The sequence below is a fragment of the Podarcis pityusensis genome (assembly GCF_964106645.2).
Source record: "Podarcis pityusensis genome assembly, chromosome: W".
In the NCBI taxonomy this organism is placed as follows: domain Eukaryota; kingdom Metazoa; phylum Chordata; class Lepidosauria; order Squamata; family Lacertidae; genus Podarcis; species Podarcis pityusensis.
In genome coordinates, this window is record NC_138045.1 from 30,392,781 (window position 1) to 30,415,684 (window position 22,904).

At 50.2% G+C, this 22,904-nt stretch overlaps 1 pseudogene across 1 annotated transcript in view; it reads left to right on the plus strand.

The window, feature by feature from the left end:
- Positions 1-22,904, plus strand: part of LOC308467687 (steroidogenic factor 1-like) — a 214,644-nt pseudogene that overhangs the window by 149,746 nt on the left and 41,994 nt on the right. The window contains exons 5-6 of the transcript in view: positions 7,734-7,802; positions 8,866-9,549. The product of the transcript in view is annotated as a steroidogenic factor 1-like (transcript). The remainder of the gene's footprint in view (positions 1-7,733; positions 7,803-8,865; positions 9,550-22,904) is intronic.

The window sequence follows — 22,904 nt, forward strand, 5'->3', positions numbered from 1 at the left end:
GTCTCCCGGCACGTAGAGAGCACCTTTGCGGGTCAGCAGGCCGTCGCGTATCTGGAATTCGCCGTCCTTTGCTGTCCCTCTTCGCACCTCCTCCATCTTGGATTGTGCGAACGGATCCGTCTGTAGCGCGCGTCGTACCGCGTCCAGGTCCACGGCGGCGGAAGCACATGCCCACGCTTGCGGTGCGAAAATGTGCCTGGCTGCCACTGGTGCCGCTTCCTCGAGATACTGCGGTTTCCTGGAGAGCGCATCCGCTATGACGTTGTTGTCTCCCGGGATATACTCTATCCTGAAATCGAAATCCGCAAAGAACTCCGCCCATCTTATGTGCCTCTGGCTCTGGAGCTTCGCCGTGCGCCAATACTCTAGGTTCTTGTGGTCCGTGCGGACCTGCACGGTGTGCTTGGCTCCGATGAGGAAGTGCCGCCACGCCTTGAAAGCCGCGTTGATGGCCAACAACTCCCTGTCCCAGATGGTGTAGTTCTGTTCCGACTTGCTGAGCTTCCGGGAATAGAAAGCGCAGGGCCTCCAGTTCCCTTGCGGATCTTCCTGCAAGAGGACGGCCCCCACTGCTCTGTCAGATGCGTCAGTCTCAACCCGCATGGGCCTGCTGGGATTCACGTGTAGCAGCTGTTCTTCGGACGCGAAGAGGCTTTTAAGTCTCCTGAAGGACTGCTCCGCCTGGTCCGTCCAAGTGAACTTTTTCTTCTTGGAACTGAGGGTGTCCGTGATAGCTGCCGTCTCTTTCGCGAAACCCCTGATGAACTTGCGGTAAAAGTTGGCGAAGCCGACGAACCTCTGGACCTCCTTCCGATTGCGCGGGCTATTCCAGTCCAACACCGCGCGGACTTTGGCGCTGTCCATGGCTAGTCCCTTGTCGGACAGCCGGTAGCCCAGGAAATCCACCTCCGTCACGTCGAACTGGCACTTCTCCAGTTTGGCGTAGAGTCTGTGCTCCCGTAGCCTCTGCAGGACCTCCTTTACGTCTCTCTCGTGAGTCTCCTGCGATTCTGAGAAGATCAGAATGCCGTCGAGGAAGCATACGCACTTCTTGTAGAGGAGTCCTGCTAGCACGTGGTGCATGAATGCTTGGAAACAGTGGGAGCCATTTTGGAGACCAAACGGCATAACTCTGTATTCATAGGTGCCCAGCGGCGTAAACATGGCCGTCTTCCACTCGTCACCCTCCCTTATGCGTATTAGATTGTATGCTCCGCGTAGATCCAACTTGGTGAAGATCCTCCCCTTCCTCACCGTCGCGAGCAGGTCGTCAATCTTGGGCATGGGGAAGGCCTTGGGCTTTGTCATCGAGTTTATGGCCCTATAGTCCACAATGAGCCGTTTTTGGGGCGTGTCCTTCTTCTTCACGAAAAACACAGGACTGCCCCCCACTGCCTTGGATTCTCGGATGAATCCCCGCTTCAAATTGTGATCTATGAACTCCCGGAGTTCCTGCATCTCATCTTCAGACATGGAATACAGCTTCGCAGTCGGCAGCGTCGCCCCTGGTAGGAGGTCAATTGCACAGTCGTAGGGCCTGTGGGGTGGTAATTGGTCAGCTTCCTTTTCGCAGAAGACCTCCAAAAACCCCTTGTACTTGTGGGGCACCGCCTGCACCATGCCTAGATGCAACTGCTGCCCCTCCTCCTGGCCCTCCTCCTCCTGGCCGGTCTGGATGCAATGTTGTGCGCAGTAGGACGAGCCAAAGGTGAGCTGCCGCTGGTACCACGCTAATGATGGGCTGTGTCTATCCAGCCAACTCATGCCTAACACTATAGGCGTGTCTGACAGGCGGGTGACGTTGAAACTGATGACCTCGCGATGATTCCCGATCTGCAGCACCATGGGTGGCGACTGCTGTACCACTTGCCCACCCAGCAACTTCCTGCCATCTACCGTGACGACGTTCAGAGGCAGCGTGGCTGGTAGAAGCACTATGCGATGCTGCTTGATGAACTGCTTCCCCACGAAGTCTGCGTTGCTCCCTGAGTCAATTGTAATGGGGACTTCCAGGGTGAGTCCATTAGGTAGCTGGAGAGTAGCAGTGAGCTGTACCACTGGCTTGGGTGGTAAGGGATCTGTAGGCTGCAAAAGCGCTGGGGACTGCTTTACTGACTCGCCTGGCTGTGCCCCAGCATTCCTGCTTCCAGCCAGGCATTGTCGTTTCCCTGAAACTGCTCTCTCTGTAGCGCTGCTTCTGTTACTGTTGCTAAGGCTGCAGTGTGCTTCTGGAGCCTCTGGGGACACTCTTTAGCCATGTGCTGTGCACTGTCACAGATGTAACACTTCCTGGTCCCTCTAGGAGGCTTCGCCTTGACTGCTCCGGATGCTGAGGCTCCGGCAGCTGTCTGAGCCTTTGCACCACCCAGCTCCATTGGTTCCTCCCCCTCCCTCAGCATAGGCGAGGGCTTCGTACGTCCCAGGTCCCTGGGAAGAAAAGGAGGCGCTCTAGCTGGTGAGCGGACGTGACGCCCCTCCTCACTGTGCCAAGGGCGTTCTTCGTGGCGCACCCCTATCGTGAGTGCCCTCTGCACGACGTCTGCTAGGGTTTGAGGTCTGTCCCCCCTGGCCAACTCATCTTTTACGGAGCCATGAAGCCCCTCCCAGAACAAGTCTCTCACTGCCAGGGAGTCCTTTTCCCAGCCCAGCACATTCAGCAATACAAAAAAGCGAGAATGGTACTGACGCACTGTAGCCTTGCCCTGCCGCAATCCATGCATCTCCTGGCGCGCCACATCAACGTCAACGGTAGATTGGAAGCAAGCGTCCATGGCTTTGATAAATTCGTCAGAGTCCCTGCGGGCAAGACCATCTTCGCGCCACAAATTGCGTAACCAGGTTCTAGCTTCCCCATGCAAATGGGACACAATAAAGCCTACTTTCTCCTCCTCATCTTTGAAGTCTTTCCGAAGCAAATGCAGCGCGTATACGACGTCTGCTCTGAAATTGGGATAATGCTTCAGGTTCCCATCGAAGTGGGCTACTAAATTGCCCCCCCTCCGTCCGAGTCCGATTCCCTCTGATCTGGACCCCGGGAACCCCTCTTTGCACGCATGATCCCACCTGGCTTGCAGATCCTGGCATCACGCTTCTGCTTCGGCAACTGTCTTCTGAGAGACCACTACCGCAGTGGAGAGCTCGGCGACTGCGTTTTGCAGGGACGCTATCTGCTCCTCAGTAGTCATGTCTGCCAAACTTCGTGAGCTTTGCAAAAAAAAATTTTGCGGTTTCTGTGAGAGGGGACTTACTGTCAAGGCTGCCTCAGGTCTCAGCTCACAAAAGACCAACGCCAATCTCTTCTTATATACAAAAGTGTTTATTGCAGTTCATTGTTTGCTTCATATCCGAGGCGCGCAGCCCCACGTCTGTACGCTTAGACCGTTGAAGTCCCCTCTGAGTCAGTCCCTCCCCTGCACCAGTTTAAGAGCCTTGCGCTGCTCCACCTCTTTCTCTCTTTCCTTTTCCTCAGGGTCTTCCTGCCCGCTGGGGTTTCGCCCCTCCTGGATTCCCCTGACGCGCTATCCCCCGACTGCTCTTCCCCCCTCCTGCGGGCTTTAGGACCTGGCTCTTCTTGCGGGCTCCCTGTACTTTCGCGCGCCTCTACATTTGAACTTGGCGCGCGCGCCCAACCTCTAACTTTCCTTTTGACAGTTACACTACTCCCTTCACTACTCCCCTCCCCTTCCGGGAGGGTGGCTTGCTCCGACCTCCCTCCCTTCTCTGCTGCCGGAGCTGCTTCCCCTGATACACTGGAACCTCCACCCCCTTCGCTGCACTCTGGCGGGGAGGCTGGCCCTGACGCCCAGCTGCCACTTTGGGATCCCCCACTGGCCCCCTGTTCCTGACACGTCCCCCCTGGGGCTCCCCTGGCCTTGACCACTGGCGCCCCCTTCTGGGAATCCTCTGATTCGCTGGAAAGACTCATGGAATCTCTTGAGTCATTGTCATCCTCTTCCTCGCTGTCCTGGGATTCATCCCCATCGCTCTCCATCTCCTCCCTACCCTGTGCCTCTGTCCCTGAACCCCTGACATATGTGTTTCTTGTAAACAAATTAGGTCCAATTGTTCCTTTTTTAATATATGAAATACTGACTTCCTTTTCTGAGGGGAATTCAAACCCCGACAGTTCCATGTTAAAAGTTGCAGGGCCATGATGTTATTGTTTTAGTTCTCCTCCTACTGCACCTAGTGCCTGTTCCTCATCCGTCGGTGGTATCCCTTCTTTCGAACGGTCTTTTGGTTCCGGAAATAGTTCTTTTTGTAGGTCTTCTCCGTGGTCTCTGCAAAATTTGTCTTTGTCGTCTTCCGATCTTATTTTCCTCTTCTTTCCTTTGTAGCTAAAAGACAGGCCTTGAGGGAGTTCCCACCTGAAGTTGATATTGTTCCTTCTCAGCAGGGTAACCAAGTCTTTATATTTTGATCTGAGATCCAGAAGGTATTTCGGAATATCTTTGAATATTTCCACCCTTGTCCGATGGATTTCCAGTGTCTTCTTGAAATGTAGGCCCAAAATCTTATCCCTCTCTTCTTTTGTTCGAAAAGTAATCAAACAGTCTCTCACCTTCTTCTCTCCTCTTCTCCCAAGTCTGAAAGCATTTACTATTCTAAAACTGTCGTTTGCCAGTTCTGGATCCCAAAAGTCCAAAAATTCCTGCGTGAGAAATTCAGCTAGATTGTCCTTTTCCACCTCAGGTACCGATCTGACCCGCAAATTCACTTGCTTTTCCTTCAAATCTATCATAGACAGGGTTAGTTTATGGTCTTCCAATTGTTTATGCAGTGTTGGTAATTCCTCTTGAACCTCTTTAACTTCAGTAGCAGAAGTTGTAGCAATTTCTTTAGCCTCTTCAGCAATCTGGCGTGTTGAGGCCGATTCCTCTAATAATTTCTGAATAGTCTCTGTGTTAGTATTTACTTTTTGGCCCAGGTTATTTATGCTTGCAGTATTTTGATCAATCTTGTCACATGCCTCTGCTACTTGTTGGCTTATTCTATTTAAAGATTCATTAACTTTGGCCAAAACTTGAGCAAAGGCTTCATCACTTGTCGTACTTTTTACCTTTAATTGTGCCGATGAGGCTGTTGTTGAGGTTCCAGAAGGGCCTGAGGCCGAAAATCTCCTTTGTAATCCTTCTTCTGTGTGAATAGTCCTCCCCGATCTTGTAGTCGAAGCATCCGCCTTCTCTTTACCATCTGCCATTCCTTAGATAATGCTCAAGGTCAGTCACGTAGTTAAAATTAAACAGTGGAAATTTCCTACCAAGCAGTGTGAGAACTCCTCAAGCCCGCTACAGTTTCAATTATAACAAGTTGTAACAGTTCCAAGTTCCACTAGGGGGACACTGTAACAGTCATAAAAGTTCTTGGATACTTTAATTTCTTTTTTAAGCCCCCCTAGTTTGTTCAGGAAGAAAACAGTCTATTCACAATTTTTAACTTAGGACCAGGAGATATATATTCACATAATTTGTCCAAACTTTTATTTCCTGTGCAGGACTAGCTGTCAAAATATATTGCAAGACAGTACCTCTCTTTCTTTCCTAAGATCTGGAGATCCTTTCCCAGGGAATTGAGTGATGGTTTAATCCCTTCTTTTCCACTCTTTATGAAGAAATCACATCCACAATTCTCCCTCCTTTTCCCTCAATTTAAAGAGGGAAGAGTCCAGGTTGGATGATTGGATTAATGTCCGCTAAAACGTACTTTTCAAATGCTTCCGCTTTCAAGTTCAATGCTTTATTTTATCTACAAAGAAAGAGGCTGACTTCCTTTTTAAACCTCTTTCCGTTTTCGGCCAGATTCCAGTTTGTACAGTTCCAATTAGATTTTATCCTACTCACGGATCGTTGATTTTCAGGTCCAGATTTCAAGGAAGAAAGGCAGCGCTCTCCGGTCAACAGCTTGCGGCTTCACACCACGAACGAGCAGACAGCCCACAGCACAGCGCTCTCCCCCGCTCCGATTTCAAGCCCGTTGCTGGGCTTTTTACCGGGTTGGGGGGGCGCCAAATGTGCCCACTGGGTCCCAGGCTCACAGGCTTCCCCCGCCTGTGATTTTTGAGGGTCCCCCGCTGCGCAGAAGCGGGATCCGACCCTTTTTTCGTGGCGCTAATTCCCTCTAGCCGAGGAAATCCGCCATCGACCGCTGGCGCCGCCTCCGGAAGTCCAAATCGATGTATTGATTTCAGGGTGACCTTTTCTCAAAAGGTTTGGAAATGACAGTTCATTCCTTTGTTTTTAGGCAAAAGTTCATCTAACTAAGCTACAGGAACATGAGGTTGTAAAAAAGTTCTAACCCTAGCGGACACTTCCCTTTCCAAAGATCCCAGGGGAAAGGAATAAAAATAATATTAAGATTTGTTTTTTGTTTAAAAACAAAACAAAACAAAACAAATCTTAATATTATTTTTATTCCTTTCCCCTGGGATCTTTGGAAAGGGAAGTGTCCGCTAGGGTTAGAACTTTTTTACAACCTCATGTTCCTGTAGCTTAGTTAGATGAACTTTTGCCTAAAAACAAAGGAATGAACTGTCATTTCCAAATCTTTTGAGAAAAGGTCACCCTGAAATCAATACATCGATTTGGACTTCCGGAGGCGGCGCCAGCGGTCGATGGCGGATTTCCTCGGCTAGAGGGAATTAGCGCCACGAAAAAAGGGTCGGATCCCGCTTCGGCGCAGCGGGGGACCCTCAAAAATCACAGGCGTTTAATGTTTAAATCCCAGCAGTCCGGACATTTATTCCGGCAGGTGCTCAGCTTTTTCTACCATTGCAAGGAAATAGCCTCCTATCCTGAGCAGTACTGAGTGTCTCGGCCACGGTCCCGACTCACTGGAGTCCCTTGGGCACGCCCATTGTGCAGAACCTGGCTGGCTGGAACCCCTCTGATAGCAGGCGCCATGGGGGGGGGAGAGATCTGCTCGGTGCTGAAGTGCCCCCACTTTGCATGCCAAAGGCTCCAGGTTCAATCCCTGGCAACCCCCCCTTAAAAGGACCCTTGGCTGGAGAGCTGCTGCCAGCACAGCAGACAATACCGGTGGGTTAGATGGACCCTTAGCTAGAACCCCCACCAGTGTCCGCCAGATTCTTCTGTTCTGTGCCTTGGCAGAGCAGGTGTGATGAAACCTTGGGCCTCATCCTGGAGGTTTCTGAGCTACAATTCCCATCAGCCCCAGCTGATGGTGGTTGATGGGAGTTGTAGTCCAAAATATTTATTTGTTTGCATTTATATCCCACCTCGTTCTCCAAGGAGCTTAAGGTGGCAGAGGTACAGGGTTCTCCCTTCCCGATTGAATCCCACCGCAACACTCTCTAGCAATACCATTGCAGTGCCTTTGATTGCATGCAGAGTGCCATACCCTTCGATGCCTTGCGACTGGCCTTCACATGGCTTTATCCACCAGGGGTTGCCGTGAGGGGCGGAGAAGGGCTATAGTTCAGAAGGTCCCAGGCTTAGTCCCCAGGGACATCTCCAGGAAGCAGGGCTGGGAGAAGACTCGTGAGGAGATGCTGCCAGTCAGTGTAGACAACTCCGAGCTCTATAGACCAGGAGTCTCTGACTTGGCAAAAGGCAACTGCCCCACGTTCTTATGTTCTTCTATTATTCTGCGTGGAGCAAATGGGTGTATGAAAAAGGGAACAAAAGAGAAGGAGGGGCACACATTCCAACACAACTCCCTGGTTGGATGCTATTTTTTCATTCATTACTTGCATTTATATCTCCTCTTTTCCTCAGAGAAGCTCAATGTGACATCCATGTAGCATCCAGAGTGGCGCAATCTAATCCCAACGACAACCCTGTGAGGTAGGCTAGGGTGACAAGCAGTGACTGGTCCAGGGGGCAAACTTGTATGAAATATTGTGGGAGGGCAGGTAAGCCCCTTCCTGCACACACATCACATCACTTGAGTAGCAATGCCCATCAACCGGGGGGGGGGACTGTCCCCCTCGAATATTTTGTTAGGGGGTGGGCAAAGGGACCTCGACCCCTAGGAGTTGGTTTCTATGGGCTGGCCTCTAATGCCACACCCAGGGAGCTTCGAGGCCGAGTGGGAGGATTTGAACCCAGGTCTCTCCCAGGTCCTAGTAAACTAATCACTATGCCACTATGACAGCAATTTTGGATGGCTTCGGGGCGTAGTGGTTTTTTAGCTTCTCTTTTAGCACGTCCCATGGCGCTGCCTGGACTGCTAGTGGCGCGACCAAAACTTGGGCCGTCTCGAACACCTCGGGCTCGCAGAGGCTGAGGAATAGGCCCCACTTACGCTCCTCTGACCCTTCCGTCAGCTCGTTTGCTTGGAGGCAGCAGCCGAACCGAGCAAGATAGGAGTCCCATGATTCAGAGGCTGGGGCAAATGGCAGTAGAGGCACGAGTGAAGCCATGGTTCCGATGCCGACGTGGTGGGCGATGGATGGAACACAGTGCTCTAGCCAGTATGGTCAGCTCTGAATTGGGTTCTGTTCAGTGATTTTGCTCAGTGAGTGTCCAAATGTGGCTGTGCTCTGATGTCCATCTGATCCCATCCCCGTCGCCAGTATTAAATAGTGGGTGGACATAGCAGACAACACAGAGATTTCTCCAAGCAGTTCTTTATAAGTAAGCTGGAACTGAACTGAACAGCAAACAGCTCAGCCGGCCTGCTTTTATAGGCAGCCGGCTGTCAACATTGTAACAACAACAGCCCAGGGTTTCCCGCCTAAATTAACTTATGTGGACCTGAGTGAAAACTATATACACAATACCCCTGTTGGCCAGGGGAGAACTTCAATACATAACACTGGGACTTCCTGGCCGGATTTTGTCTGACGCCTTTTCCCCGCTTTCTCTCCCTTTGCCCCTTCTTCTCCTCCCTCCCTCCTCCCTCCAGCCATGGAGCCATGAAACAGCAGAAGAAGGCGCTGATCCACGCCAACAGCTTCAAACTGGAGACGGCGGCCCAGCCGCCCATCGTGTCCCCGGTGCAGGCGGCGGAGGAGTCCGGCGGGCTGTCGGCCTTGCTGCACGGCCTGAGCCAACACCACCAGCCTGAGGTGGCAAAGGGGCTACCCCCGCCCAGCAGCAGCAGCTCCAGCAGTGGCAGCGGTGGCGGTGGCAGCGGGATAAGCAGCTCCACCGCCATGACACCCATCGACTATGAGTGCAGCTCCTATGGGACGCCCGCACTGGCCATGCCGGTGCCCTCGGGTCACAGGCCGCTCTCGGGTTACCACTACCCGCCCTTTGCCAGCTGGGCCATCAAGTCCGAGTTCCCGGACCCATATGTGATGCATCCAAACGAGGCAGCCCCGCCGTACCCCTACCCAGAGGTCTACCCCAGCGGCGGCTCCCAGCCACTGGGGCCGACATGCCCGACGTGATCCTGAAGTTGCTGGAGCAGGAGCCCGACGAGGCGCAAGTCAAGGCCTGCATCCTGTCCTGCCTGCAGGAGGAGCAGAGCAAGGGCCTCCACAACAAGCTCAGCGCCTTTGGCCTCATGTGTAAGATGGCAGATCAGACCCTGTTCGCCATCGTGGAGTGGACACGCAGCTGCATCTTCTTCAAAGAGCTGGAGGTGAGGGGGGGGGCTGTTGCTTTTCGCGGGGCGGGGGATGAACCCTGAGAGGAAATGGCTTCCCACGACCTACATCTCCCCGACTTGGACATGTTTCCAGCGGTTGCTTTGTTTGGTCCCGGGGGTGGGGGTGGGTGGTGAGGAGGAAGGTTGAACTGTGGCTGGAGCTGGCTGAAGCGAGGCCTGCTTTGAGCACGTGCAGAGCTCAATGGTTAGAGTGTCAGACTAGGAAAAAGTTAACAGTGGATTGGGAGCAAAATTCTCTTAGCAGTCTGTCCTGAAATGATAACGAACTTAACACCAGTGTGTAACTCACAGCATACCGGTAGTTTTGAGGATAAAATAGAGGGGAGGCCAAGGTAGAATATAAATGTGATATAACAGTAAAAGGAGGGTTAGGCAAATGCGTGGGGTGTAAGGTGAACAGTGGCTACTAGTCATGATGGCACCTCCAGAGTGAATACTAGTTGCCTGGGGCTCAACAGTGGGAGAGAACTGCTAACACCCCCCCCCCCGCAAATGTCCTGCTTGCGTGGCGAGTTCCTGCCCCCCCCCAGTGGAAATAAAGACACATGACACAATTATTAAGGTTAATGGGCTAAATAAGGCCACAACTTTATTGGTTACAGGTGATGAACGGTATTGGCTTAGGCATTGGTCCTAACCGACTATATCTGGCTTCAGCCCATCCGCTTGAAGTCCGGGAAGGGTTAACCACCAGTAGGGGGAGTCCTGCTGATGCACATCAACTAGGAACTCCCCCGGGGTCACCGATAGGGGGCGTGCCTTAGGCCCTCACCTCTGGGCAGGGAGGTGGAATAGATTGCTCCTGGGGTTTTTCCTGGGTTTGGGCTCTTCTGTCCTCTTCCAGTGACAACCTATAATTTAATAAATTATCTAGAGATGGATTTCTCCTGGTGATGGGAGGCTTGAGGGTGGCTCCAAGCAATGGGACTCTGACGGGATGGGTGCTGTGGCTTGATCTGGGCTGAGGTCTTGTGATTTGTATTTGAATGGCCAGCAGGGTGTGGATGGAGAAATCTGAGGCTGGCTACAAGGAAGAACCAGTGTGGTGTAGTCATTAAGAGTGTCAGACTAAGACCTGGGAGAGACCAGGGTTCAAATCCCCACCTGGCTGCCATGAAGCTCACTGGGTGTGACCTTGGTCCATTCACTGCCTCTCTCAGCCTAACCCACCTCACAGGGTTGCCATGGGAATTGAATGAGGAAGGGGAGAAAACCATGTACAGCACTTTGAGCTCCTTGGGGGGGAAAGCTGGGATATAAATGCTAATGCTAATGCTAATGATAATAATACAGTCATACCTCGGGTTGCAGACGCTTCAGGTTGCGCACCGCGCCGAACCTGGAAGTACCGGAACAGGTTATTTCTGGGTTTCAGCACTTGTGCAGAAGCCCTAAATTGCGCTTTGCGCATGTGCAGAAGTGCCGAATTGCGACCCGTGCGTGCGCAGACACGGTGCTGCGGATTGTGGATGCTGCGGGTTGTGAATGTGCTTCCCGCACAGATCACGTTTGCAACCCGAGTGTCCACTGTAATAAAAAAAAAGATAAAACATTTGAAGATATTAGTACTGTGCAAGTGATCAGTGCTGTGAATTCATGAATCGACACGGGGACGGGGAGTGGTGTTGTGTTCAAACTGTGGGAGATGGAAAATGTTTTGCAAAAGTGACTCTGAAATAATTGGAGAGGGCAGGAAAGTGCCTTGGTGGTAGAAGCAAAGACCCCCTCCACCCCACTCCCCACTCCCCGCCTCCTGCCGATAGATTGGACAATTGCAGTGTCTGGGCTCTCCCTCCAGACTGGTGTGTGGGTTCTATTTTGCAGCATTTCACTGACACAATAAGAGCTAGTTCGTGGTGGAGTTGCACCAGACTGTCCAAATATCATTCTGCTTTATTAGTTGTTCTGCAGTGTTATTGTGCTATTACTATCTGAAGGAGCAACTCTTGTGCAACAGATGCTGAATGAAAAGACGCCCCAGCCCACTGCTCCACACAATAGCCCTCACATTTCTGGTATGAAATGTTATAGGATTTCAGCAGGAAGTTATGGGGCCTGCACCAGTTGTGCTCCCTGAAACTTTTGCAGGGGCAAACCGTCCTGAAAGTGGGATAACCTATAACCACCCTGATACCTAGAGATGGGAAGGCCTGGAAAACCCCCCGGAAAAATCGGGAAAAACCCCCCAGGTTTTTTTCTGTTTTTCCCCAAAACTCTTTTCCCCCGGAATTTTTTTAAAAAAATAGTTTGATATAGTTTGAATATTCCACACATTTTTTTTCAATTTTTCTTGAAAAAAACGGCTTTGGGAAAAAACAGAAAAAAGCCTGGTCCCCCCCCCCCAATTTTTCAATTCCCCCCCACTGACACCAGGAGGCAGGTGCTCTCACTGTACTCTTTCCGGCAACTGCTCAAAACATTTTCGTTAGGGCTGTTGTAAACAGCCCATCTGAACACATAGAAGCTGCATGCGATTTACTTTCTTTTAACCACTGCTGACTTTAATCATCTTTTGAATACTCTTAAATACCTGCTTTTAACTGTGTTTTATCAATCATTTTAATGTTCTGTTGTATATTTTTGTTAACTGTTTAGAAGCTGTCTTACTATCATGCAGTTTATAATATATAATAACAAATTCAATTTAACACCCCCCCCCCCCCCACACTCCTTTTCCTTTCAAACAGAGTTTGAGCCTTAGTGCAACACTTCTGGGCCTGGCATGCAAAAAAATTGAAAGCTGTTTTTTAGAAGTCCATGAGAAAAATGACAAAGAGGAAGAAGAAATGGAAATGATAGCAGTAGTTCAGAAAATGAGATAGAAGAAACTGCATGTATATGTTGCGTCTTCTGTTTCTTTTCTTTTTTAAGCACTACTCAAAGGGTAGACCTTCTATGGAGCTTAAATATTGAGGTGGACCTTAACTTCATTTGCTGTTGGTGCTAAGGGGCAAATCTGATTATTTTTTATGTTGATGGTTTCTTGCTTTTTTTTGTTGCTTTTGAGGGAAAGCGGGGTGGTTACCTGTTTCATTGCAAGCATAATACTTTTACATACATTGCATTTCATGCAATTTGTAAAACTACTCCACACTGAACATTTTTTCAATTTTCCCAAAATTTCTATTTTTTCTGGAAAAAAACAGGGGGAGGGGAACATTTTTTTCTCATGGCATCAAAATTTCTGGAATTTTTACATCTCTACTGATACCATCATGAATGTACAATGACCAGTTTTGGAACTTTGTTTGCTTCCAAGATCTGTGGCTAGTTTCCTGATGGAAGCCTTCTTCCCTGGGGCTCTCCTGTGTCTGATAAATACTTTGAAAGCTCATTGGAGAGTCTGTAGTGGGATGGTCTGCAAAGGAGGGCCATGGCTGCTCTTGGACTCAGCTGTAATTATCTTCATAGAATCATAGAATTGTAGAGTTGGAAGGGACCTCCAACCCCCTGCAAAGCAGGAATCTCAGCTAAAGCATCCAGGACAGATGGCCAACCTCTGCTTAAAAACCTTCAAAGAAGGAAAGCCCACCACCACCTTCCCAGGTAGTCTATTCCACTGTTGGACAGTTCTTACTGTTAGAAAGTTCTTCCTAGTGTTTTGTTGGAATCCCATTTTTTAAAAAGTTGAATCCATTGGTTCAGGTCCCACCCATCAGAGCAGCAGAAAAGCAGATTGCTTCATTTGCCAAGTGACAATCCTTCATATATTTGAAGACGGCTATCCCATCACCTCTTAGTCTTTTCTTCTCCAGGCTAAACATCCCCAAATCCTTCAAGCTTTCATCATAAGTCTTGATTGTGAACAGAGCTCCCCCCCCCCCGGAACTCACCAGAACTTAGTTCCTGCACCTCTCAGGTGGGCACCATTGCCATTATAAGAGAACAATAGAGGCGTTCAGGGTGAGTTGCGGCACCTCTTTTTCTGGAAAAATAGCACTGGTTTTGAGACCGTTGATCTTGGTCACCCTCCCCTGCACACATTTCAACTTGTCAACATCCTTCTTAAATTGTGGCACCCAGAACTGGACACAAGACTCCAGGTGGGATCTGTCCAAGGCAGAATAGAGCAATACTATGACTTCCAATGATCGGGACACTAGACTTCTGTTGACGCAACATAGCATTGCATTACAGTCGTACCTTGGTTGTTGAACGGAATCTGTTCCGGGAGTCGATTCAACTTCTGAAAATGTTCAACAACCAGAGCATCCTGCACTCAATCAGAAGCCGCAGAAGCCACGTCAGACGTTCGGCTTCCAAAGAACATTCGAAAGCCGGAACACAAACTTCCGGGTTTGCAGTGTTCGGGAGCCAAAACGGATGAGTACCAAGGCATTCGACAACCAAGGTACGCCTGTCCTCCCCCCCTTTTTTTCTTTTTGCTGCTGCTGCATCACACTGTTGACTCATGACAGGTTTGTGGTCTATTTATTTATTTATTTATTGTGAATATATAGCAAAATACACCAGAAAAATTAAAAAAAACCAGTAATAATAATAACAGCAAAATTTGTTGTTGTTTAGTTGTTTAGTCATGTCCGACTCTTCGTGACCCCATGGACCAGAGCACGCCAGGCACTCCTTGTCAGAGTATATTGATTTATTGCTCAGATAAGTGTCCGGCACACTTCCCTGCGCAGGCCTCTGCATTCCAAAGGACCGACACATCTGAGCATAGCAGAGTTTCGACAGCGGCAAGAGGAAGACTGCAAAACACTCCAGTGCATTCTTCAGTGTGCTTAAATAAAGTCCACACAGGATCTTAGCAGCTAAAAGCAGTTTTATTTACAGCAGACTATCCATTATCTATCATAGCGAACAGCATCGCGAAAACACGTCCTCTCTCCTCAAAAGCGAAAGTAGAGAGAAAAGAACAAAGGCTCGAGTCTCTCGGAACTGACGTAGAAGTTCCCTCCCAACAGTAGGCAGAGCGTACACTCTGAGCTGTTTAACCCTGTAAGCTCAGGTTCTCCTCACACCCCCTCTCGCTCTGCGCTACTGTGGGGAAAGTAAGTACAGAACTTACCCCCAACTCCAAACCACCACAAAACTCCCCATGACGCTGGGAGCTTAAAGGTTTGGTAAATCCATCGGCCAGGTTACTGTGACTGGCACAGTACTTCAGTCGTATCAAACCTGACTGAACACTCTGACACACATTTTGGAAACGTATGTCCAGATGCTTGGTTCTGGCCTTAAATTGCGCAGATTCAGCCAATTTCAAACAGGGTTGATTGTCTTCCCAAACCGTGATGGGCAAGCTACAATCCCCATAGATCTCTTGCACCAAGCATCTATAGAACTCTAGTTCCCGGCACAAATCTGACAGTGCACTGAATTCAGCCTCAGTAGAAGACAGTGCAATGAGACTCTGCTTCCGGGACTTCCACCCAACCAGTGACTTCCCAAACTTTATCACCAACCCGGACACAGACTTACGGTCCTGCGAATTCGCCCAGTCACTGTCCGCATAGCATGTGAGCTTCGCCTCACCTTCAGCTGGCAGCTTAAGACAGAAGTCTTTGGTATGCTGCAGGTAGCGCAGTACCCGCTTGATACCGTGCCAAGCACTCACACTGGGCTTTGACGCTTCCCTACTTAGCAGGTTGGTAGCAAAGGCAATATCTGGTCTGCTCCATTGGGACAGATACAACAGACTACCTAGAGCTGACTGAAAGAGCTCAGCATTCTCGAACTCAGCACTTTCTGCTTGCTGGCTATCTTTCACGAAGTTCGTCTCCATGGGTGTCCGAACTCCTGCACAATCGGACATTCTGAACTTCTCAAGCAACTGCTCAATCTTGCCTTTCTGACTGAGCAAGAAGCTACCATCCTCAGTTCTCGCTATCTGGACGCCTAGGTAGATCTTTACTGCACCCAGGTTCTTGAGCTGAAACCGTTTCCCAAGCTCATTGGCAAACTTCTGCACCTGTTTGTCTGCCTTTCCAACATGGATGATGTCATCAACATAAAACAACACCAGTTCCTGTGAGTCTCCTGATCCTCTAAGGAACAGGCAACTGTCAGCAAGACTCTTCCTGAAACCTAGCTTCTCCAAAGCTTCATTCAGGCACAAGTTCCAATTCCTGGCCGACTGCTTCAGGCCGTAAATTGACTTGTGAAGTTTCCACACAGTACCTCGCTCATTGCCCTCAAACCCTGGAGGAGGAAGCATGTACAGATCCTCCTGGAGGTCTGAGTTCAAGTAAGCAACATCCACATCAAAGTGATGCACCAGCAAACCTCTTTGTGCAGCGATGGCCAAGACCAAGCGTAGAGATTCACTCCTACACGTGGGCGCATAAATCTCCGTATAATGCAACCCCCTGCGCTGCGTGAATCCTCTCGCCACTAATCTGGCCTTATACTGCGGTTCTCCTGCCGCTGTGGGCTTAAGACGGTAAACCCAGCGGCTACCCACTGCCTTTTCACCCACCGGCAACTTCGTGAGGGAGAACACACCTAGAGACTCCATTGAGTTCATCTCCTTCTGCATCGCCTCATGCCATTTCCTGGCTTCTTCCTGAGGCAGTTTCTGAACATCCTCAAAACTCTTGGGTTCACACTGTGCCATTCCGACCCACACACTAGTGACGGCAAACCTTTCAGGAGGTTTTCCCTTGGTTGTCCGCGTTGAACGGCGCAGCACTACTTCAGGAACCCCCTCTGACCCACTAGGGCCAGCCAGAACGTCCTTGGCATCAGAAAGCTCCCCCTCTGACTTACTGCGCCTTCTGGACTTCTCAGCCGAACCTGTGGGGGAAGATGGAGCACTGCGTTGCTCAATCTTCACAGCCTTGGGAGAAGTTCTCCCCTCTGCCTGCACTGGGTCTGGACTCTGAACCTCAGTAGCAGGTTCAACCTCTTCCTCTCCTTCATCAGCAGAGTCTAGCAGACTCTCTGACAGGATGTCAGGGTTCCCATGTATCCTTGCCCAGCCACTCTGCTCACAGAATTCAGCACTGTTGCTGAGCAGAATCCTGGACTGATTCCCTGATGGATACGCAAACCTCCACCCCTTGGTCCCTGGCTCATACCCACAAAAAATCATCTTTTGGGACCTGGGTTCACCTTTCTTGCGTTTGGCCTTTGGTATGAGGACCCAAGCCTCACAGCCAAAAACGCGGAAGTAGTGCACCTTCGGTTTCTTGCCATGGAGCAAGAAGTACGGTGTGTCACCTACCACTGAATTGAACGACCTGTTCAGAATAAAGTTGGCCGTTCGCCAAGCCTCCCCCCAAAAACGCTGTGGGAGCCCGGCATCAAACAAAAGAGCTGCGGACATTTCCCCTAGAGACCTATTCCTGCATTCCGCGATCCCATTCTGTTGGGGACTGTGTGGAGAAGTCAACCTGTGTTGAATCCCCTTTTTGCGGAAGAAACTTTGCAGTGCAGACCCAGTGAACTCCCCACCGCGATCGCTCTGAAAGTTTTGCACCCGTGTGGAAAACTGCAGTTCCACAGCTGCAATCCAGTCTTTGATTAGCGGCGCAGCTTCATCTTTGTGTTGAAGCAAGAACGTCCAAGAGTTTCTCGTATGGTCATCAATCAGAACGAGCGCAAATTTGGCTCCGCCCAAACTGCTCACAGAAAACGGTCCTGACAAATCTGCATGAATTAATTGAAAAGCCCTAGTGGTCTTGGCCTTTGCGGACTTTCACCTTTGCAGACTTGCACGCTCTGCAATCTAGAAACTTAGCACATGATTTCATTTTGCACCCTTGCGTATACTCTGGGATCCTCATCACTGACCCCCACGACACGTGTGCCATGCGTCGGTGCCAGAGATGTGCACATGCATCATGAACTGGAACATTGGCACACTGCCCTTGAGCCTCCTCCGTGTCATCCGTGTCATCTGGACCTGCAAAAGAAGCATTTATCACAAACAACCTGTCTTTACATTCAACACTGACTAGGTGCTGTCCATTCTTGGAAATAGAACACTTATTGTTCTCAAAACACACTCTGTAGTTCTCAGCAAGAAGTGCACTGACAGACAGCAACGCGCAGGACAGTCCTGGAACAACAAAAGCCTGGATTGAATCCTGCAAGAAAGAACAAAACAGTGAGCCAGTCTGCGTGAGTGGGTGTCGAGTCCCATCTGCTAAACAGACAGTCTTCCCAGAAGTTACAGAGGTGCAGTTCTCCAGGAATCCTGCAGATGGCACTAGGTGATGGGACGCTCCTGAGTCAATGACAAAAGCCAGCACAGCATCCTGTTGACAACTCTTGACTACAGCCATAGAGGCAGCCAAATGTTTACGTTCAGTGTCTCTGCCAGCTGCCTTCGGCTTGCCTTTCCCACGCTTTGAAGAAGAGCTCTTTATCTGGTTGCTACGGGAAACGGCCTTCGGCTGTTCCTCCACTGGACATTCTCTCACCAGATGGGAGGGGGAGCCACAGCGATAACAGCGGCGACGCGTAGCAACAGCTCTCACAGCTCCCTCTTCAGCCATTCCTTTGTTCCCTGCACCCCCACCTTTGGGTGCACAGCCTGGGCCTGCATGCTCCCCAGCACTCTGGTTGTAGGCCTCAACATCACACAGCCCCTCGGAGACAAAGCAGCTACTCCCATCTGTAACTTCAGGAACATGGCCAGCAGCCCCCTCTGGGCTCTCAGCTTCCTGCCTGCTCTCGGCTTTCTCCCGGCCCTGGGCTCCTGCTGAGCTCTCACACAGACTCCTCAGCACCTGCCAGGCGGCCTGAGCCGACTCAACGCCCTCCAGGTGGGGCAACAGCATAGCGTCCACGCTTGCTCTCAACATGCAGAGCTCTCTTTGCATTCTCTGCTCTCTATCTTCCAGCAAAGCAGCCTCCCGTTCTGCTCCTCCTTCTTCAGCAGCAACTGGCATGGGTGGGGCCGGCTCCTTCTGGGCTATACTCCAGAACCCTGTGGCCAAAAACCACCCCCTGACTCTTCTAACCCAGATATCCCAGGACTGGGTTGTGAGCTTTTCAAACGGGACATCATAAAAGTCCTGGAGCTCAGCCATCTCCTCCCCCAGTGCTCCCATTGGGGCTTTGAAGTACTCACGCGTACCAGCCAGCTTCAACGGAGAGGCCTCCAGTGGCTCTTTGCAGCACACAGCATTGCAGCCAGCTTCCCTGCTTTTCTCCCAGGGAAAGCCTCAAAGCAGGACTTTTGCCTTCCGGCAGCAAAAACAGCAGCTTCTCAGGTTTCTCAGACTTCTTAAGCACACAGCACATCAAAGGCAGGCTTCCTCTAATTGCAATTACTGCCCCCATAACCTGTCAGAGTATATTGATTTATTGCTCAGATAAGCGTCCGGCACACTTCCCTGCGCATGCCTCTGCATTCCAAAGGACCGACACATCTGAGCATAGCAGAGTTTCGACAGCGGCAAGAGGAAGACTGCAAAACACTCCAGTGCATTCTTCAGTGTGCTTAAATAAAGTCCACACAGGATCTTAGCAGCTAAAAGCAGTTTTATTTACAGCAGACTATCCATTATCTATCACAGCGAACAGCATCGCGAAAACACGTCCTCTCTCCTCAAAAGCGAAAGTAGAGAGAAAAGAACAAAGGCTCGAGTCTCTCGGAACTGACGTAGAAGTTCCCTCCCAACAGTACGCAGAGCGTACACTCTGAGCTGTTTAACCCTGTAAGCTCAAGTTCTCCTCACACTCCTGTCTTCCTCTGCCTCCCGCAGTTTGGTCAAACTCATGTTCGTAGCTTCGAGAACACTGTCCAACCATCTCGTCCTCTTTTGTCCCCTTCTCTTTGTGCCCTCCATCTTTCCCAACATCAGGGTCTTTTCCAGGGAGGCTTCTCTTCTCATGAGGTGGCCAAAGTACTGGAGTCTTAGCTTCAGGATCTGTCCTTCCAGTGAGCACTCAGGGCTGACTTCCTTCAGAATGGATAGGTTTGATCTTCTTGCAGTCCATGGGACTCTCAAGAGTCTCCTCCAGCACCATAATTCAAAAGCATCAATTCTTCGGTGGTGTTGGGTGTAGTGAAGGGTTAACCTTCTGTGTCTCGAAGCTGAGAGGAGGCGCTTACAAGGGAAGTAAGCCAGGACATGACGAAAGCAGCTTGGAATGCTGTGAGCTGAGTGCAAAGTGAAAGCAGTTTTGTTGCGCAGCTGCAAACCGAGAGCAGGACGCAGAGAAAATGCAGCTTAATTCTGCTGGCAGTTCTTGATTGTAAATATGCGACTTTTGAGCAAATAAAGGGATATTAGGACAGAAGAAACGTGTGGGTCTTGTCTGCTGCTTTCGACACACACCGCTGCGTAATTTCTGCTAATTGCTTTACGACCGCTACAAAGCCACCCTGCGTAAACAGAAGCTACAGAGGCTAGCAGGGGAAGCGTGGCTGGGCGCCGAACAATAAAGCAATAAATCTACCTAACAAAGGTTATGGGTGAACGTGAAGCGTGTGTGAAAGGGCTTTGAAGCTTTATTTGCTGAACGTCAGTTTGATCGACTGCCAAGACTTCAAAGGGTAGATCGGAGGAGGCTGACGGAGTGGGAGCTGAGGAGCCACGTCGTCTTGAGTGCCCGGTTTGGCTGCTGAGTGAGTACTTTTGGAAAAGCCAACAGAAGGGAGGCAATGGCTCAGCCCTGTGAACATGGCTTTGAGTTTAAACTGCCATGTCAGAAACTGACTAGCCAAAGTTGGTTGCAGTGGAGCTTTCAAGTAGAGCTTTTGCTGGTGGGGGAGCAGCTTTGGGACGTAGTCCAGCCCCCACAGAATGCAGCTGGGAAAGCAGAGGCTAAGAGGGCTGCAGAGCAAAGTGAAGTTGAGAAGCGTGTGCTTGCTTTTTTGGCAGAAAATGTGGATGCTCAGCTGGTGCCTGTTGTGCTGGGTGCAAGAAAGCCAGAGGCCGCTTGGCTAGCACTCCGAGAAGCTTGTGGAGCTGGAGTGGGAAGCAAGGGCCGAGAAGTGGCTGCATCTGAAAGGGAGAGGCAAGATGGCGCCGGCCACATTTTTGAGAGCCGATACACAGCTGGGAGGAGCTGTGAGCCCCCACAGGGGGGCGAAGGGACTGTTGCTGTTGCTGGAAATGCTGCTGGTGCTTTTGCTGAGCCTGGGAGCTGTGTGGATGCTGCAACGTGTCTCTGTGAGAAACCTGGAGAGAGGCCAAGTGTTGGGAGCCCTTTACCCATCAGAGGGGGTGCAGGAAAACGTCCTGGAGGGCCCGTGAGCAGTGGGGGGGGGGCAGTGAGCAGTGAAAGCTCAGAGACTCCTCTTTCTCCAAAAGCTGCCAAGAGTTGTTTACGCCAAGAGCTGAAAAGAGCTAGAGGCTTCAAGGCTGGCCACCTGCAGCAAGTAGAGATAAGAGCTTCAGAGTTGTGTGGGAACACCGAGACAAGTCCAGTTTCCATGGCAACTGAGAGAGTTGTTGGGATACTGCCAGGGAGATAAAGTCCATCATGGCCCCCAAGCTGTGTCCGGACGTCCGTCGATCTCCCGTAGTCACGCAGTATCAGCAATTAGTGACATGAGCTCCAGAAATAGCCTGCCACATTCTAGAGCCGATGCACACTCTCTATCAGCAGATAATGCACAGCCAAAGTCGCACTCAGGAGAGCATTATTTACAAGTTATATTCAGCGTTGATCAGAACAAAGAAAAACATGACTGCCTGCTTCAGTGTCTCTGACACAGAGAGAGAAAACAAAAGACACAACAGAAACATCCTGTGAAACAGGAAATACGCAGACTCTGACTCACAAAGCCTGCTCCCTTTTAAGGTGGAACGGAAATATCCTAAGAAGAGTTGCATCTACGGAAGCTGTGAAGGTCGTGGGCAAGTCTTCCTGCCGGGGGGAGTCTGTTGCCGTGACAACCAGAGAGGACATCTGCAGAAGCCCCAAGGAGGGGGGTAGCGAAGAGATTGTTGCCATGGCGACCCAGGAATATCAACAACAAGGTTTTTTCCCACTGTAATAATCGACAGTGGTGCCTCAAACTCGTTGGTGCCATCTCCTGGTCTTTTGAGGAATTGCAGGACAGTAAAAACTGAGAAATTTGTGACGATCGCGGACGGAAGCAGAAAAAGACTAACAGAGACAGGCCTTTTCTTCTGTCCTTTCCTTAAGCATGAAGTCAAAGCTTATGCAGTGCCCGGTTTAACTAACTGTTTGTTAAGTGTGCATGATCTACTTATTGATGGTTTTCATATCTCTTTTGCAGGTGACAAATGTGAATTCTCCAAGGATGGGAAACACGTGTACACAGTGCAGTCTAAAGATAATTTGTTTGCTGTAAATGTGCCTTTTTCCACAGGAGAGGATGACACCGAAGATGCGAAGGGCCAATGTGTGAATGTAGCGCCCCACCATGGTTGTTCACATATTTGGCATCGACGCTTCGCCCATTTGAATTGGAGATATCTTCAGAAAGCACCAGAGCTGACACAAGGGTGCAAATTTAATGTTTGTGACAAATTTCTAGATTGCAATGCATGTAAACAGGCGAAAATTGTGACATGCTCATATCCAAAGTCAGAGAGGCAGACCACACAACCCTTTGAATTAATTCATGCAGATTTGTGTGGACCCATGTCTGTTGAGTCACTGGGAGGATCAAAGTATTCTCTGCTTTTGATTGATGATTTTTCGAGGTCTGCTTGGACCTTCTCTCTGAAAACGAAAGGGGAGGCAGCTAAAATGATCAGGGATTGGATCACTGCAGTTGAGGTAACCTTTTCCACCAAAGTTCGTGGTTTTCAAAGTGACAGAGGTTCTGAATTCACTGGTTCTGCTTTACAGGATTTCTTTAGGGAGAAGGGGATTAGCCACAGACTGACTGCTCCTTACTCTCCGCAACAGAATGGGCTGGCAGAGAGAAGGAACAGGACAGTGCAGGAAGCTGTGTCTGCGATCCTGTGGGACACAGGGCTACCCCAGAAATATTGGTCTGAAGCTTGGAGATTTGTGGTCCATACGCAGAATAGAGTGTACAACTCTAGTGTAGGAAATACACCGTATTTCTTACTGCATGGAAAGAAGCCTAAGGTACACTACCTTCGTGTGTTTGGTTGTGAGGCTTGGGTGCTTATTCCAAAGGCTCTACGCAAGAAAGGTGAGCCAAGATCTAAAAGAATGATCTTTGTAGGGTATGAGCCTGGCTCAAAGGCCTGGTGCTTTGCGTACCCAAGTGGAGACCAGTCTAGGTTGGTTATCAGCAATAGCGCTGAGTTCTGTGAGCAAGCTGGTTGGAAGCGTCTGCACGCTAATCCAGACGTGATTCCACAGCAGTTCTATGACTCAGTCGTTGAGGAGGAAGAGGAACTTGGTGCTGGGGACCACGGTCCACAGGGACAGAGTCCAAGACAGGGACAGCTCAGGATCCC